General features: G+C 41.5%; 1 protein-coding gene across 8 annotated transcripts in view; it reads left to right on the top strand.

The window, feature by feature from the left end:
• Window positions 1–2829: 2829 nt before the first annotated feature.
• Zhx1 (zinc fingers and homeoboxes 1) overlaps window positions 2830–15135 on the top strand; it is a 29298-nt gene continuing 16992 nt past the window's right edge. For 4 of the 8 annotated variants that reach the window (XM_031358394.1, XM_031358397.1, XM_031358396.1 and 1 more), the window contains exons 1-2: window positions 2830–3198; window positions 10643–10753. The gene's annotated coding sequence lies outside the window, so the exon portion shown is untranslated. The other 4 variants (XM_031358400.1, XM_031358399.1, XM_031358398.1 and 1 more) reach the window with 4 other exon arrangements.

Genomic DNA, 15135 nt, shown 5'->3' with positions numbered 1-15135 from the left:
TAGCCATCAGAGAATTGTGGGATCTTTCCATTAGGGCAAAATTCTCAAGTTCCCCTACCTATAGTCAAATGTTCAAAGTGTCTTAGTATTTTTGGTCTGTTTTACAGTATCATGTTTTAAAAACTGCTTCCCTGCCCCACAAAGGGTAGAAAGAAGAAAAAAGAACAACAGAGGGACGTGTCTACAAACGGAGCTGCTGGAAGTCTGTTTCTCAGCCCAGGCTGGCGTTTATCACTTTTTATTCCAAGGGCTTCATTTCCTCCCAACACTCTCTTCAGTGTTTCAAAGGTGGGGTGGGCTCTGAAGAGCAAAAGCGCTGTGCTTTTTAGAACCCTACTGAATGACTTCTCATCTCTAGCAGTACTGAAGTTTTGTCATGCCTGTCTGTGGATGACAAGCCGCCAAGCTTGTGCATAAAAACTCTAGGCTTCTCACTGTGCCAATCCATGGTTAAAACTTACTTCTGGAGCTGCGCAGCTGTTAAAAATCAGTCATATTTACAATTTTTATAAATGAGTTTATTTTAATAGAAACAAGTTACCCTGTAAGCGTGGTCTCTAAACAGATTTATGTGGGCTGGCACAATCTGCTATGGGAAACATATATGCATATTGCTTAAGTCTGCAACATTTTGTTTTTTTTTGTTTCTCTCTCTCTCTCTCTCTCTCTCTCTCTCTCTCTCTCTCTCTCTCTCTCTCTCTCTCTTTCTCTCCCCGTTCAAGTGCTGGTAACAGTCTTGCTTTGTGCAAAGATGCCAGATAATTGGCAGCACTTCAGCCAGGGATACTGTTCCCAGCACTGTGCTATTGAAATTGTTTTCCTGGACAGAAATGCCCCGTGGGAGTGACCTTAAATTGGGAGGCTTCGGGGAGTGAAGCAGGCTGGCTGCTTTAGAGAGAGAGGGATAAGACTATAAACTAGTGTTAAAAAGGAGGAATTTAAAAAAGGAAAACAGAGAGAGAGAGAGAGAGAGAGAGAGAGAGAGAAAGGGAGGGAGAGAGGGAGAGAGGGAGAGAGGGAGAGAGGGAGAGAGGGAGAGAGAGAGCGAGCACTGGGGAAGAGAAATGAAGTCCATATGCCTCAGCCACTTCTGATTCTCCTCGATTTTCACTTTGATGTGTTTTATGAGCATGTTTTTGCCTAGCATCTAGTCTGTAAGATCCTGGAAGACAGAACTCAGCCTTCCGGATGCATGGCTTCCACATCTATGATTCAACCAACTGTGGATCAAAATGTTCAGAAAAAGAAACCATGCATCTCTGCTGAATGAGCCAACTTTTTTCTCTTCTCGGTAAGCTAAATGGTTACAATACAGCAGCCCTCTGCCTGTAGTCTACACCATCCTAGTAGAGAAAAGGTAAATTCCCCGGGGGCATGTACACAGATTATATGCAAATTCCACACCAGTTTATTTAAGGAACTTGAATGACAGCTCGATTTAGGTATGGAGGGTTCCAGAACAATCCCTTTTAGATACCAATGGATGACAGGATGGCCTTACTCAGTTTTACATCTCCTTTAGTGTCCGGCACATGTGGTATTCAAAAAGCAAATGGTTGAATGCATGAACAAAAAATTGAACATCTGAATTTGAAATATTTTCTTTGTTCAGAGTTAAATCCTAAACTGGGATTCTCAGTGAACCTGGAACTGTCTGTGGGTGAGCATAAGCTGGTGTGTGTGTGTGTGTGTGTGTGTGTGTGTGTGACTTTCTGTCTTGTATTTTTTCTTATGAGGGGCACGAGTATTTAAATACATGGTGGAGAATGCATTGTTTTATTTTACTGATGTTAGTACCGCATTATAAACTACTTTCTATTAAAAATTGCACTGATTTCTTAAATTATTTGTATAAGTAGTTTACATTCTGAATTTAGTTTCAAGGAACTAGAGTGCTGTTAATTTTTGTTTTATGAGTTGGGCTGAGAGTGGGACCGGGTTGATTGAGTACCTCTGCTGGTGAGATCATTACACCTCAGCATACACAAGTTTTAGAATTTTAGGATGCAACTAAATATTGCGCACGTTGATTTCAGCAGCCAGGTCTTCCCTTCAAGTAAATGCAGACTGCAGATTTTCGGACTGGTGTGGCTTGATGGAGCTCTGCTATCAAAACACAAAGGGTCAATGACTGGAATGGGGGTGGGGACTAAACATCCAGGCGCCAAAGAGTCCTCTTATGTCCGGAGTCGTGAATACACTGAATGAACACTCTTGAGTGGTTTCCTTTTGCCCTCGTTTGTATATTCATTGTAACAATGATGAGAGGGCTTAAGGGCAGAGGTGGGGAAGACGATGGAGGTCCTCAGCTGGCACGCTGCAGGGCCGGTGCTCACTGAGAGCTCGGCTTCAGTCAGTGGCTCACAGGGGAAAGAGGGACTGCAGCAGGAGGCAGAGGAGGGAGGCGCCGAGTGGGGCCACACTCAACTTTTCCTGTCCAAAGCTGGAACTGCTGGCTCCTGCTGGACTCGGGCTAGAAGAGGCGGAGCAGCGGCTGACAGGAGCGTTGGACTGTTGACAGCGGGTGGGGGCGCGACTGGAATCCAGAGGGCGCTCCCAAGGAGGAGCCAAGAGTGACAGTGGGAGTGGCTTAGGGAGGGGCGTGGCCTTAGGAGTCGGGCTCCAGGAGAGGAGGGGTTTCGGAGGACCCAGGCGGTTTCAAAGGAAGAAAGCGACCTAGGTCGCGGGAGGCGGGGTCTGGCTTCTGACGACCGCTGGCAGAGCAATCGCCTGAGTGGGGCGGAGCCTCGCGAGGCCTGAAGGAGGAGCTTCTCATGACAGGGCGTGGCTTCTAGTGGCAGGGGCGTGGCCCCTCCTGACAGGGGGCGTGACTCTTCCTGACAGAGGGCGGGGCGGCGCACACCTCCCGCCGCGCAGGGTTCTTGGAGGAGCGGCCTGGGTCGCATCCCAGAGGAGCGGCGAAGTCCTCGAGTCGATCGCCTGGCTCGCCCCGCCTCGGCTGGCTCCTCCTCGCGGCCCTTGTAGGTTCAGGGACCGGAGTGTCTCTCTCGCACCCTGGCCTGACGTCTTGGAGCTTCTGCCGGGCTGCGGAGCCTCCGTGGGGGCCCCCCGCGCGAGGGCCCTCCGAGTGGTTCCGGGGTTAGGGTTCACAGGTCAGAGTTGACTCCCTGAAAAGTGCAGTCGCTCTGAAATGCAAGATGGCGGCGGCGAGGCGCTGAGGCGAGGCGGCCCCTGCAGGTAGCTGTGCGAGCCGGCTGGGCATTGGGCCTCGCGATTGCGGGGCTGCGGTGGAACCCGAGCAGGAGCTCGTGACGGGTAGGGGAGCTGAGAGGCGCTGGCGCGGCACGGGACCGGGCAGCAGCGGGACAGAGACACCCGACCCCCGGACCCAGCCCACGGCGCTGGGGCGCGCAGTATCGGACCTGGAGGGACCGGGCCTGCCCCGCGGCGAGGCGGACAGAGTCGCAGCTCCCGGGTTCTCTCCGGGGTGTCAATGCGAGGACGGAGCTCTGGGCGGAGGGTTTGGAGGGAAAGCCCCAGCGCCTCGGTTGGGAGAGCACTGAGTAACTTGGGGGTACTGAGGGGATGGGGAGCCGGTCTCCTTGGGGGAGAACGTCTCTGGGACAGCGGACCCTAACTACCGCGAGGGTCCTGGGGGAGATCTCCAGCGTTGGGCCTCCGGAGGCGCGGGGCCACCTCGTGGGGACGCGGCGCAGCCCCCTCTGGAGAGTGAGCAAAGGATCTCTTGCTGGACTGTAGAGCGCTGGCTTTGGGGTTCGAGCAACAGAAAACATCAGCAGAGAAGACTCAGAGTTGCATCCCTAAGAAGTATAGTGCGAAGTATATTTTGAGGAAGACCACGATTTTAGGGGAGAAGTTAAGTAAAGAGGGTGGAAACACACTTGCTTCTTTCTGCAGAGGCACAGGAGCGTGAGTGCAGAGACTTGGGAGAGCGATGGACCAGAGAGGAATCTCCAAGCCTTGGGGGCTTAAGGGGAATTGCCTAGGAAGAGGGAATAAAAAGGACTGGGGTCTGATGGCAGGAAAGCCGAGCCCTGACAGAAGCTCTTTCCTTGTGTATTTACACCGAAGTTCCAAGAGAGGGACTTAGAATTCTTTGTTTCGGTACTCCAAAGGTACCAGTAAGAAACGAACCAAACGGAAGAGTAAGATTCTGTTTGCTATCCTTAGCTTAGGGACCAAGGCTCTGGGCAAAGCAGTCGGAAAACTGAATATAGAGAGACGTAGGTAAAGTAGGAATGCTTACAGTACTTTCCTGTCACTAACCCTTCTCTAAAAGACAAAACCAAAACACACCAAGAAGAGATAATACTTAGGAGGAAATTATAAGAAAGGCTGATTGAGATTCTATGTAACTTGAAGAAGCAATTTTCTCAGAGATTAATAAGATGACAAATGAAAATCCGGAAGAACCACTCCTCCCCCAGGAAAAGACTATGTGTTTCGGGGTACACAAGTGCACCTTTTTGTTTGTGGTGCTGGTCATTGTATTTCAGAAGTCTTTGTCCTAACACTTTAATTTGTATGCAGTAGTAATTACCTGTTTCTTTTTTAAATGCCTTGAAAAAGACATTATTTCAAACTGGTAATGCAGATTAATAGAAATGTGTTCTAACAAGGCTATTGGCACATAGATTATTTCTAAAGAAGTAATTCTTATTCCAGATTTTGAGTGAAGGAAGGGCTGCGTGCTGCCAGGGACAGTAGTTTGGTAACAGAGCATATAAGGAGAAGGACATTAATGAATATTTTTTATCTTAGTTTCTCTCTCCATCTTCTAAGCATTTTAAAAGTATGCAGACTAATTTTAGGCAAAGTAAAATGCATAGTCTTAGATTTTGTTTTGGAGTTTCAAAACATAGCCTAGGCTGACCTTGAAGTCATGGCAATCCTCCTGCCTCTTCCTTGTCAGTGCTGGGATTATAAGTGTGTACCACCATCTCAATCTTAGATATTAATTTTTTTGCATTTATTATTTATTTGTGTTTATGTGAATTTATGTACACATCCTACTGTGTGCAGGTGGAGGTCAGAGGACAACTTTAAGGAGTTGATTCTCCACCCACTATGTAGGTTCTGAGTATCAGACTCAGGTTGTCAGGCTTGGTGGTAAATGCTTTTACTGACCAAGCCACCTTACTGGCCCTTAGGCATTTTTTTTTTAAATATAGAATTTATAGTATTTTATTTATCAGTGATTTTTTTTTTTTGTAGAACTACTTCTTGGTATGTTTCATTTGACTGCTTAGATTAAAATGAGAAAAAATAAACCCCAAGAACCCTAGTGACTTCGGTACCTTATGACAGTCCTGAGCCATTCATATAGTCTCAAAAAAGCTTAATGTTTTTGGTAGAAATGTTTTAAAGATACAGGTCAAGTATAACAAGCTTATAGCTCAGCATTTGGAACACTTTGTTAAGTATGTGTTGTTCCTTGCTTTCCCCACAGTGCATATAGCTCTACTCAGTTCTGAAGAGATTAGTCTGGCAAACCAGACAGGCATACATAGATGCCAGATGGTTTGAAAATATGCTAAGGCTGAAAACATAAATGTGTCTGTGTGGAAGATGCTCATCGGTACCTTCGTCTCCTGCACAGCTGAGCTTGCTTGGCTTGAGGGTAGGACATGAAAAATGTCACAGTGGTTTCACCTTTCATGATTCTTGTTTTTGCTGAAAAGGAGCAGAGCTTTGCTTTTTACTAATGTAGTCAATAGCATACACATGGAGGCTTGTTTCAAAAAATTTCTGTTTTGTTTAATTCATACTCATATGGAAAAGTGATGTGATGAAGCATTTTCTCTTTTACTGTCATGCACTCTTTTTTTTTAAAGATTTATTTTATTTATTTTATGTGTATGACTGCATTGTAGCTGTACAGATGGCCTGAGCTATCATGTGTGTGGCTGCTGGGAATTGAAATCAGGACCTCTGCAGGCCCTGCTCGCTCCGGCCCCCCCCCCCCCCAACTCCAGGGTAGTTCACTGTAGCTGTCTTCAGATGCACCAGAAGAGGTCGTCAGATCTCATTACGGGTAGTTGTGAGCCACCATGTGGTTGCTGGGATCCGATCTCAGAACCTTTGGAAGAGCAGTCACTGTTCTTACCCGCTGAACCATCTCACTAGCCCCATGCACTCTTTTTTTAAAGTTTATTTTATTTATTTATATGTGCTCTACTACATGTACACCTGCATGATAGAAGAAGGTATCAAATCCTTTCATAAGCCCACCATGTGGGGGCTGGGAATTGAACTCAGGACCTCTGGAAAAACAGCCAGTGCTCTTAACTGCTGAGCCATCTCTCCAGACCCCACTGTCATGTACTCTTTAAAAAAAGTTATAGGGGAGTGCTGGCGCACACCTTTGATCTCAGCACTTGGGAGGCAGAGGCAGGAGGATTTCTGAGTTCGAGGCCAGCCTGGTCTACAGAGTGAGTTCCAGGATAGCCAGGGCTACACAGAGAAACCCTGTCTCGAAAAAAAACAAAAAACAAAAGTTGTAATATTGCTTGTGTTTGGCTGTTTTATCTACATGTATGTCTGTGCACCATGGTATACAGTGCCCTCAGAGGGCAGAGGAGGTGGTTGGATCCCCTGGAACTGGAGTTACATGCAGATGTGAGCCTCCATGTGGGTGCTGGGAATTGAACCCAGATCCTTTGTCCTCTGGAAGGACAGCCTATGCTTTTAAGGACTGAGTCTCTCTCTAGATCTAGGTTATGTTCTTAAAAGATATTCAGCCTGGCAGCAGTGGCACACACATTTACTTTAGTCTCAGCTTTTGGGAGATAGTGGCAGGTGAATCTCTGAGTTTAAGGTCAGCCTCTTTCGACAGAATGAGTTCCAGAATGGCCAGGGCTAATCTTGTCATTTTATATCATCAATGTTCTTCAATGTATGTGCCATGAAGAGACACACATACATACACAAAGATGTTTAACTGATATGTACCTTTGACCTAAACAAGTACAATGATACATTTTAGAAAACAAATATATATTGGCAATTTCAGAATGACATTTGTTCAAGAAGGTCAGCTGAATAAATGTTTGTTTATGTGTATTTTTAAGACCTAGCCTTGCTATGTAGCCCAGACTGGCCTGGAACTTTCAATCCTCCTGCCTCTGTCTCCTGAGTACTATAATTATAAATACATGGCTAACTTTCAATAGATTTTTTTTCTTGGTTTGTTTTTTTTGGGGGGGGAAGGGGAGGGTCTCTTGTAGCCCAGGCCGGCTCAAGATCCTTATGTAGCCAAGGAAGTCATTGAACTGCTCTTCCTAACCCCACCTGCTAAAAAAATCTAGGGTTACCGTTGTGCGCTGAGGCCCAGTTTATGCTGTGTTGGGAATCAAGTCCCCAAGGTTTTGCATTCTATGTGAGTCCTCTAGTAACAATAGCCCTGAAAAAATTATTTTTGTAGGGTTTTCATTTAAAAATTCATATCAGAGCTTATTTTTAAAGAGCAGTAATAGTAGCTATAAATGCACATTTATAATTTAAAATAAAAGCTGTCAGGGCACTAAGATGGCTCAGTGGGTAAATACTTGCTAACCATCCTAACCACCTTAATTTGATTCTCAGAACCCATCTGGTCTAAAGGAGTGGACTCCCAAAAGTTGTCTTCCGCACTATGGCATGTGCCATCCTTCCAAATACATAAACAATAAATAAATAAATAAATAGTAAAACATAGCTATCATTAATTTGAATGATGAATATTTCTTATATGATTTGAATCTCTCCTTTCCTCTACCTAAATGTGCATTTCCCCTTTTTGGTTGTCATGAAAGGACATAGGAAGCTTTGATATTTGTGGATATTTACTTATAATTATGCCTTCCTACTAGTCTAAATCTTTACTTTCTTCTATAGCCCTTTTTTTTTTGTGTGTGTGAAAAAGAAGGTTGTTAAAACTTAACTGGGCATGGACTGTGTAGAGGCATTTAGGAGTGTAAAGATTAACAAGATCAATTTTTCCTCATTAATGTAAGATTATTTGTGTCAAAGATTTGTAAATTCTATGAAATACCCTTTACAGTATGTCATATAGTAATGATTCATTTTGAAGGTAACTCAGAGTATGTATGTGTATAGGACTTGAATTATATTATTTGTCTACTGTTAAAGCCAACTTATGTCAACTTAATATGTTAGGATTATAAACAGAGAGTACAATGTACAGCTTGACTATTAACCAGATCTTAAAAATATTTTATAATTTATTAGTACTGATCAAATTTTAAACAAAGACTTCCTTTGTTATTTAATGTGACAGTAATATAAGTAAAATCTAAACAAAATTCATTATGTTCTTACTAAGTACCAGAAAATAGCCTAAGAGCTATTTTCTTCTTCCAGTCCTCAGAACAGCCCCATTAACAAAGCACTATCGTTTGCTCCAGCCTATAGATGAGGAGGCTGAGCACACAGGCAGTCGCTTGTTTAAAACCAAGCAGGTAGTGAGCAGCAGTGCTGGGGTTTGAATTCAGCTTGCTGCAGAGCTCAGACTTCTGGGTCTTTATAATTACTGCCAGAACAGCTTGTTCTTTTTTATTATATAATGTACATGCTTGAGTTATTTAATTTCTGAAATATGCTCACCCTAAACTTAAGAAAATACTCTGAATTAGAAATGTCCTTAAGGAATCTCTGTATTGAAACTGGAATAGGATCAGACAAACGCGATTTTCATTCAGAAGAATCAAAGAGCGCTTCTGGTGTGCCTCTCTTGGTCTGTGCCTTCATGTGTCTTGGCAGCTCATCTCAGGAGAGTCTTGTTCAGTAAAACATCTCACCCTTTCTGTACGATTTAAGAATGAATTGGAATTGCTTACCAATTTCCTACTGTATTAATAATTCACTTTTGAAAATAACCTTTCTCTTTGGCATCTGTTTCCTATTTTCTCTCCTTATCCATGTCCTGTAATGGATGCTAAGGAGTGGTTGAATGTGGAGATAATAGAAATTGTGGAGTCCTAAGTGCAAGGCTTCACTGTTTCTGCCAGTAAAGAGTTTTTACTTTTCATGAAACTTGTGGAAGTTTTTGGCCTAAGCTTTTACTCAGAAGTTTTACTAGTGGATGTTTTAATATGTTTACATTATTTCTTAAGACTTTATAAACTTACATGTACTATTAGCAGGAATAAGAACATAAAGTATTTGGGAAAGTAAAAGATGATTTTCTGTTTCTCTGTGCTTTAGAGTATTTGTGATTTGAGAACAGCAACAAAAATATTTCCTCCTTCAGGACTAGAGAGATGGGTCAGTGGTTAGGAGCACTGACTGCTCTTCCAGAGGACTGGGGTTTAATTCCCAGAACCTAAATGGCATTTCACTGTAACTCCAAGAACTGACACCCTCATGCAGACATACAGACAGGCAAAACACCAATGTAGATATGTAGATATAAATAAATAAGTGAAATATTTCAGGGCTGGAGAGATGGCTAAGGGGTTAAGAGCACTGACTGCTCTTCCAAAGGTTCAAAGTTCAAATCCCAGCAAACACATGGTGGCTCACAGCCATCTGTAATGAGGTCTGATGCCCTCTTCTGGGGTGTCTGAAGTGTACTTACATATAATAAGTAAGTGAAATATTTCAACTTTTTTTTTTTCTTTGAGACAGGGTTTCTCTGTGTAGCCCTGGCTGTCCTGGAACTCACTCCGTAGATCAGGCTGGCCTCAAACTCAAAAATCCTCCTGCCTCTGCCTGCCAAGTGCTGGGATTAAAGGCGTGTGCCGCCGCTGCCGCCGCCGCCGCCGCCGCCGCTGCCGCCGCCGCCGCCGCCACCACCACCACTCGGCTGAAATATTTCAACTTTCAAAAGTACTGCTGTTATTTTAGTAAAAGAAGCAGTTGTAGTTTTTATTAAGATTTTCCAGTGTATTAGGAAACCTTGGAAATATACCAAACATTTTAGACAGTTTAAATTTTCAGAGAATGATGAATTAAAAATTTTGCATGTATATGATAGGGTCTCTCACTATGTAACTCTGGATAGGCTGGAAATTGTTATGTAGATTGGCTGCCCTTGGACTCCTTGAGGTCCAACTGCCTTTGCTTCCCAAGTGCTGGGATTAAAGACATGCACTGCCATGGAGGGCAATTCTAATTTTTTGATTATACAATATTAATACTTGTGGATACTTAGCAGGTAGGACCTAACTGAAGGAAGTGGGTCTCTGGGTTCTATATAAACCAGCCAAACTTCGTGACGCTTTCTGGGTCCATGGATGTGTGAGCAGTTTCTTCATGTGCCTGCAGCCAGGAATGCTGCCATGCTTTCCCTACTATAAAACTGTGAGCCTAAAGAAGTCCTTTTTCCTTTAATTTCACAGTTTGTCACAATAGGATTTTGTAATTTTATTGAAAATAATATGTTACTGGATTGTTCTGTATAAGTAGATTTTTAAAGCACCTTTAAATTTTGTGTTTCCTATCAGTATTGTGTTTGGCATTTATATATGTGTGTGTGTGTGTGTGTGTGTGTGTGTGTGTGTGTGTGTGTATGCATATATACATATATATTAATTTCTATGAGGAAATAAGTTTTCACCCAGAATTAAACACTTTCTAAAAGCCAAGGCCTAAACTGTGGTAGTTAATAAGTCTAAGTAATATTGAGAATAATAAAATAATAGTATATTTTTCCTTGTAGAAGACTGCTAGCTACTTTGGGACAATTTGTGATGATGGCCTGAGCCAAGTACCTCATTTGAAGGGATAACCTTCCGCTTTAAGGAACAGAATGCTGAAGAAGCTATGGCAGGTATGTGCTTCCTCATTCAGGGATGGTAAAGCCCTGTACAGATGTACTCACTTAACTGTCCATAATACTGCATTTGGGGGCTGGTGAGATGGCTCAGTGGTTAAGAGCACTGACTGCTCTTCTGAAGGTTCTGAGTTCAAATCCCAGCAACCACATGGTGGCACACAACCATCTGTAATGAGATCTGAGTGTACTTACATGTAATAAATAAATCTTAAAAAAAAAAATACTGCATTTGGCTAATGTTTTAAAAGCTGCCTGTACTCAAGATCCTAGAGGATCTAATGCCCCCTTATTGCTTCTGTGAGCACCTACATACATGCATGTGTACACACACACACACACACACACACACACACACACACACACACACAAAGACACATACACACTCAAACACATAATCTTAAAAAAAAGACAGTGATTCTTTTTTTTCTTTTTTAAATGTTTTCCTTAAAACAGCAGCTAAGGGGTGGAGAGATGGCTCATTATTGGTTAAGAGCACTTACTACAACTGGCATGACAGCACAAGTCTTTAAATCCCAGCACTTGAGAGGCAGAGGCCGGTGTATCTCTGTGAGTTGGTGTCTAGCCTGGTTTACACAGTGAATTCCAGGACAGCCAGAGCTACATAGTGAGACTGTCTCAAACTTCCCCCACCAAAAAAAAGAGCACTTACTTCTAGAGGTCTTCAGAGGACCTGAGTTCAGTTCCCAGCATCCAGCCAGTGACTTACACCTGCCTGTAACACCTGCTCCAGGAGATCAGATGCCACCTTCTGGTTTCCATGTGGAACCTGCCACATGTGGAATACACTCACATTGAGACACACATATAAATACCTATGAATAAAAAATAAAAATTAATGATAGAAAGCAACTATGCAGGCCAGGAGAGGGTATCAGATCCCCTGGAAGTAGAGTCTTAGGTAGTCGTGATCTACCTGACATGGGTGCTAAGAACCAAACCTGAGGCCTCTGCAAGAACAGCAAGCACTCTTCCCTGCTGAGCCACCTTTCTAATCCCTCATAATACATCTTATTTAGGATATTTGTAAAAAAAGATTTATTTCATGTATTTATGTATATATTTATTTAATGTACAATGTAGCTATCTTCAGACATACCAAAAAAGGGCATCTGAACCCATTGCAGGTGGTTAAGAGCCACCCTGTGGTTGCTGGGAATTGAACTCAGAACCTCTGGAAGAGCAAGCAGTCAGTGCTCTTAACCACTGAATCATCTCTCCAGCCCTTATTTAGGATATTTATAACTTGTTTTTCAGCTATTATTTGCCAAAGTCTGCCATGTGTTAGGCAGATGCTCTAATAATATGGCATGAAGACAAAGGAACATCATCAGTGAAGGACCTGTAATGTGGGGAAATTGATTTAAAGTTTTACTACTCTTTTGTTCATATTTAAAAGTCCAACTTGCTGTGGTGGCACATAATTTTTTTTTTTTTTTTTTCGAGACAGGGTTTCTCTACATAGCCCTAGCTGTCCTGGAACTCACTCTGTAGACCAGGCTGGCTTCGAACTCAGAAATCCACCTGCCTCTGCCTCCCAAGTGCTGGGATTAAAGGCGTGCGCCACCACAGCCCAGCGTGGCACATACTTTTAATCCTAGTACTTGGGAAGCAGAGATGAATGGATCTCTTAGTTTAAGACCAGCCTGTTCTATACACCAAATTCCAGGCCTGCCAGGATTACAAAGTGAGATCTTTCTTTAAAAATACATAAATAAAATAAAATAAAATATTTAGGTCCAGTGAAATGGCCCAGTCTTTTGTAAAGTCTGATGACCTAAGTTTCATCCCTGAGACCCACACTGTAGAAGGAGAGCACCAACTCTTGCAAGTTGTCCTTTGACATTCACATATATGCTGTGGAACACGTGATCACACACTGAAAATAAAGAAATGTAATTAAAAAAATAACTTTAAGCAGGGCAGTGGTGGTGCATGCCTTTAACCCCAGCACTTGGAAGTCAGAGGCAGGCACATTTCTGAGTTCGAGGCCAGCCTGGTCTACAGAGTGAGTTCCAGGACAGCCAGGACTATACAGAGAAACCTTGTCTCGAAAAACAAAACAAAAAAAAAGAAATAAAAAATAAAAAATAACTTTAAGACATAAATACTTGAAAACATACTGTCAATAGGCTACTGATAACAGTGAATTACAATTATGCAAATTAGAATATTATACTTTTACTTATACCAAACATCCCAATTTTTGAATATTTGGCTGTACTTTACATTCTGATACATTGTAAAAACATAATTGAAATTGATTTGAAATAATTTAGTCCAGTTGTTATTTTACATTTTTTTTTAAAGATTTATTTATTTTATGTATGTGAGTACACTGTAGCTGTCTTCAGACACACCAGAAGAAGGCGTCAGATCTCATTACGGGTGGTTGTGATCCACCATGTGGTTGCTGGGATTTGAACTCAGGATCTTCGGAGGAGCAGTCGGTGCTCTTACCTGCTGAGCCATCTCACCAGCCCTTAAATATATAACAAAAACTGGTAGCAGTGATAGTTCCTTACCTTTCAGCCTTTATTAGCATTAGCAAAGGGATCCTCTGTAATGAGGTCTTGGCTTTTAGATGCCTTTGCTCTTGTTATATCCATTTCTGCTTGTAGTCACTTTAATACTGGACTGCTTTTGATTTTGACATTTTTTTGAGGTTTATCTTTTAGGTAATGATGCTGTCAGTAATATTTGAAAAGCATTTAGATGGGTACACATTTTTGTTGTCAAGTTCCTAATTTAATATTTTTAAGAATAGGGCTATGCAAATGTGAAATAAAAATTTAAATGTGAAAATATCTTTAGAATACTAATGCCAGGCTAGAGAGATGGCTCAGTGGTTAAGAGCACCGACTGCCCTTCCAAAGGCCCTGAGTTCAAATCCTAGCAACCACATGGTGACTCACAATCATCCATAATGAGATTTGACACCCTCTTCTGGTGTGTCTGAAGTGTACTTATAACAATAAATAAATCTTTAAAAAAAAAAAGAATACTAATGCCATTTTACCTTTCTGCATGTTTGTTTGTCTGCCTGTCTTTCTTGTTTAAGGACAGTGGGTACTTTTTGTTTTAACTGGATCTCAGTGTTTACATATTATAAGTATTTTGTGATCTTACTGGATTTGTAATTTTTACTTTGAATACAAACTTGTGAAACTAAATATTTCCAACTAGCTGAATAGAGCTCTGATTCAGAGGTAAGAATATGAGACTAAATGGAGCAGAAACTCAAGAATTCCCAGGGAGTTATATGAGTGAAGATTCCTAAGGATTCTTAGTGCATATATTTTTGCTTCTTAAGAACAGTTTTATTTAGTTGATGCCAAATAAAAACTAACATGAACCTAACAAACTTAGCATCTTACAAATGTTTTATTTGAACCATATTTGGTGTAAAATATTTGTTTTATTCATATATAATCTTATCAAAATAACATATTTTGTGGCTAAGTAGTCCATAATACTATTATCTGTTAATCATGTAATTTGAAATACAAGACAGCCAAAATGAAAAAAGGCTTGGGGATTCAATACAACTACAATTCTAATTTATAAACATTTTAATAACAGTTGATACTTTCATTAATAGGCATAGAATCCAGTAACTTTAAACATTTTTAAATCTTTTTATTTTATGAATATGGGCGTTTTTCTTGTATGTATGTTTTGTCCCATGTGTGCATCTGGTGCCTATAGAGGCCAAAAAAGGGCATTGGATCCCCTGGAACAGGAGTACAGATGTTTGGGAGTCCCCATGTAGGTTGTGGGAATCAAAGTTGGTTCTCTAGGAGAGCAATCAGTGCTTTTAACTGCTGAGCCATCTCTCCATCCCAAATCTAACCCATTTTCTCTGTGAAAAAAGTACTTTTTAATATTTTGAAACTATATTACATTATGAGAGTTTTTTTTATAGAACAGAAGTCATGATTCTAATTACAAATTGTCTTTGATCTGTTTGCAAGAACTATGTTGTTTCACTTGAATTTACTGCAAAAATAGTCTTTGGAATGCTTTTTCTTCCTTAGTTTCATGCTTAGTTTATGAATTAGATATACCCTATTCGTACATAAAGCTCATTTATTATTAGTGAAATTTAGATGTTAGTAAATGTTTATTAATTTTGACTGCTATGTTTTATGGAATGCTTTAGGTTGGAGAGGGTCTTCATATTCTGATAACTAAGTGACTTTTATTTATATGGGTTTATTACAAGTAATCTGTAAAGCAGAGACAGTGTTTTCAATAGTTCTTCCATAAATGAATACTCAAAGAAGTGAAATGCACACACATACATACACACTGTTTTAAATTTTATATGTATGATTGTTTTTGTTTGTCTGTATGTA

This window comes from Mastomys coucha, unplaced genomic scaffold (genome assembly GCF_008632895.1).
Source record: "Mastomys coucha isolate ucsf_1 unplaced genomic scaffold, UCSF_Mcou_1 pScaffold7, whole genome shotgun sequence".
Classification (NCBI taxonomy): Eukaryota; Metazoa; Chordata; class Mammalia; order Rodentia; family Muridae; genus Mastomys; species Mastomys coucha.
This window is presented reverse-complemented; position numbering and strand designations above follow the sequence as displayed.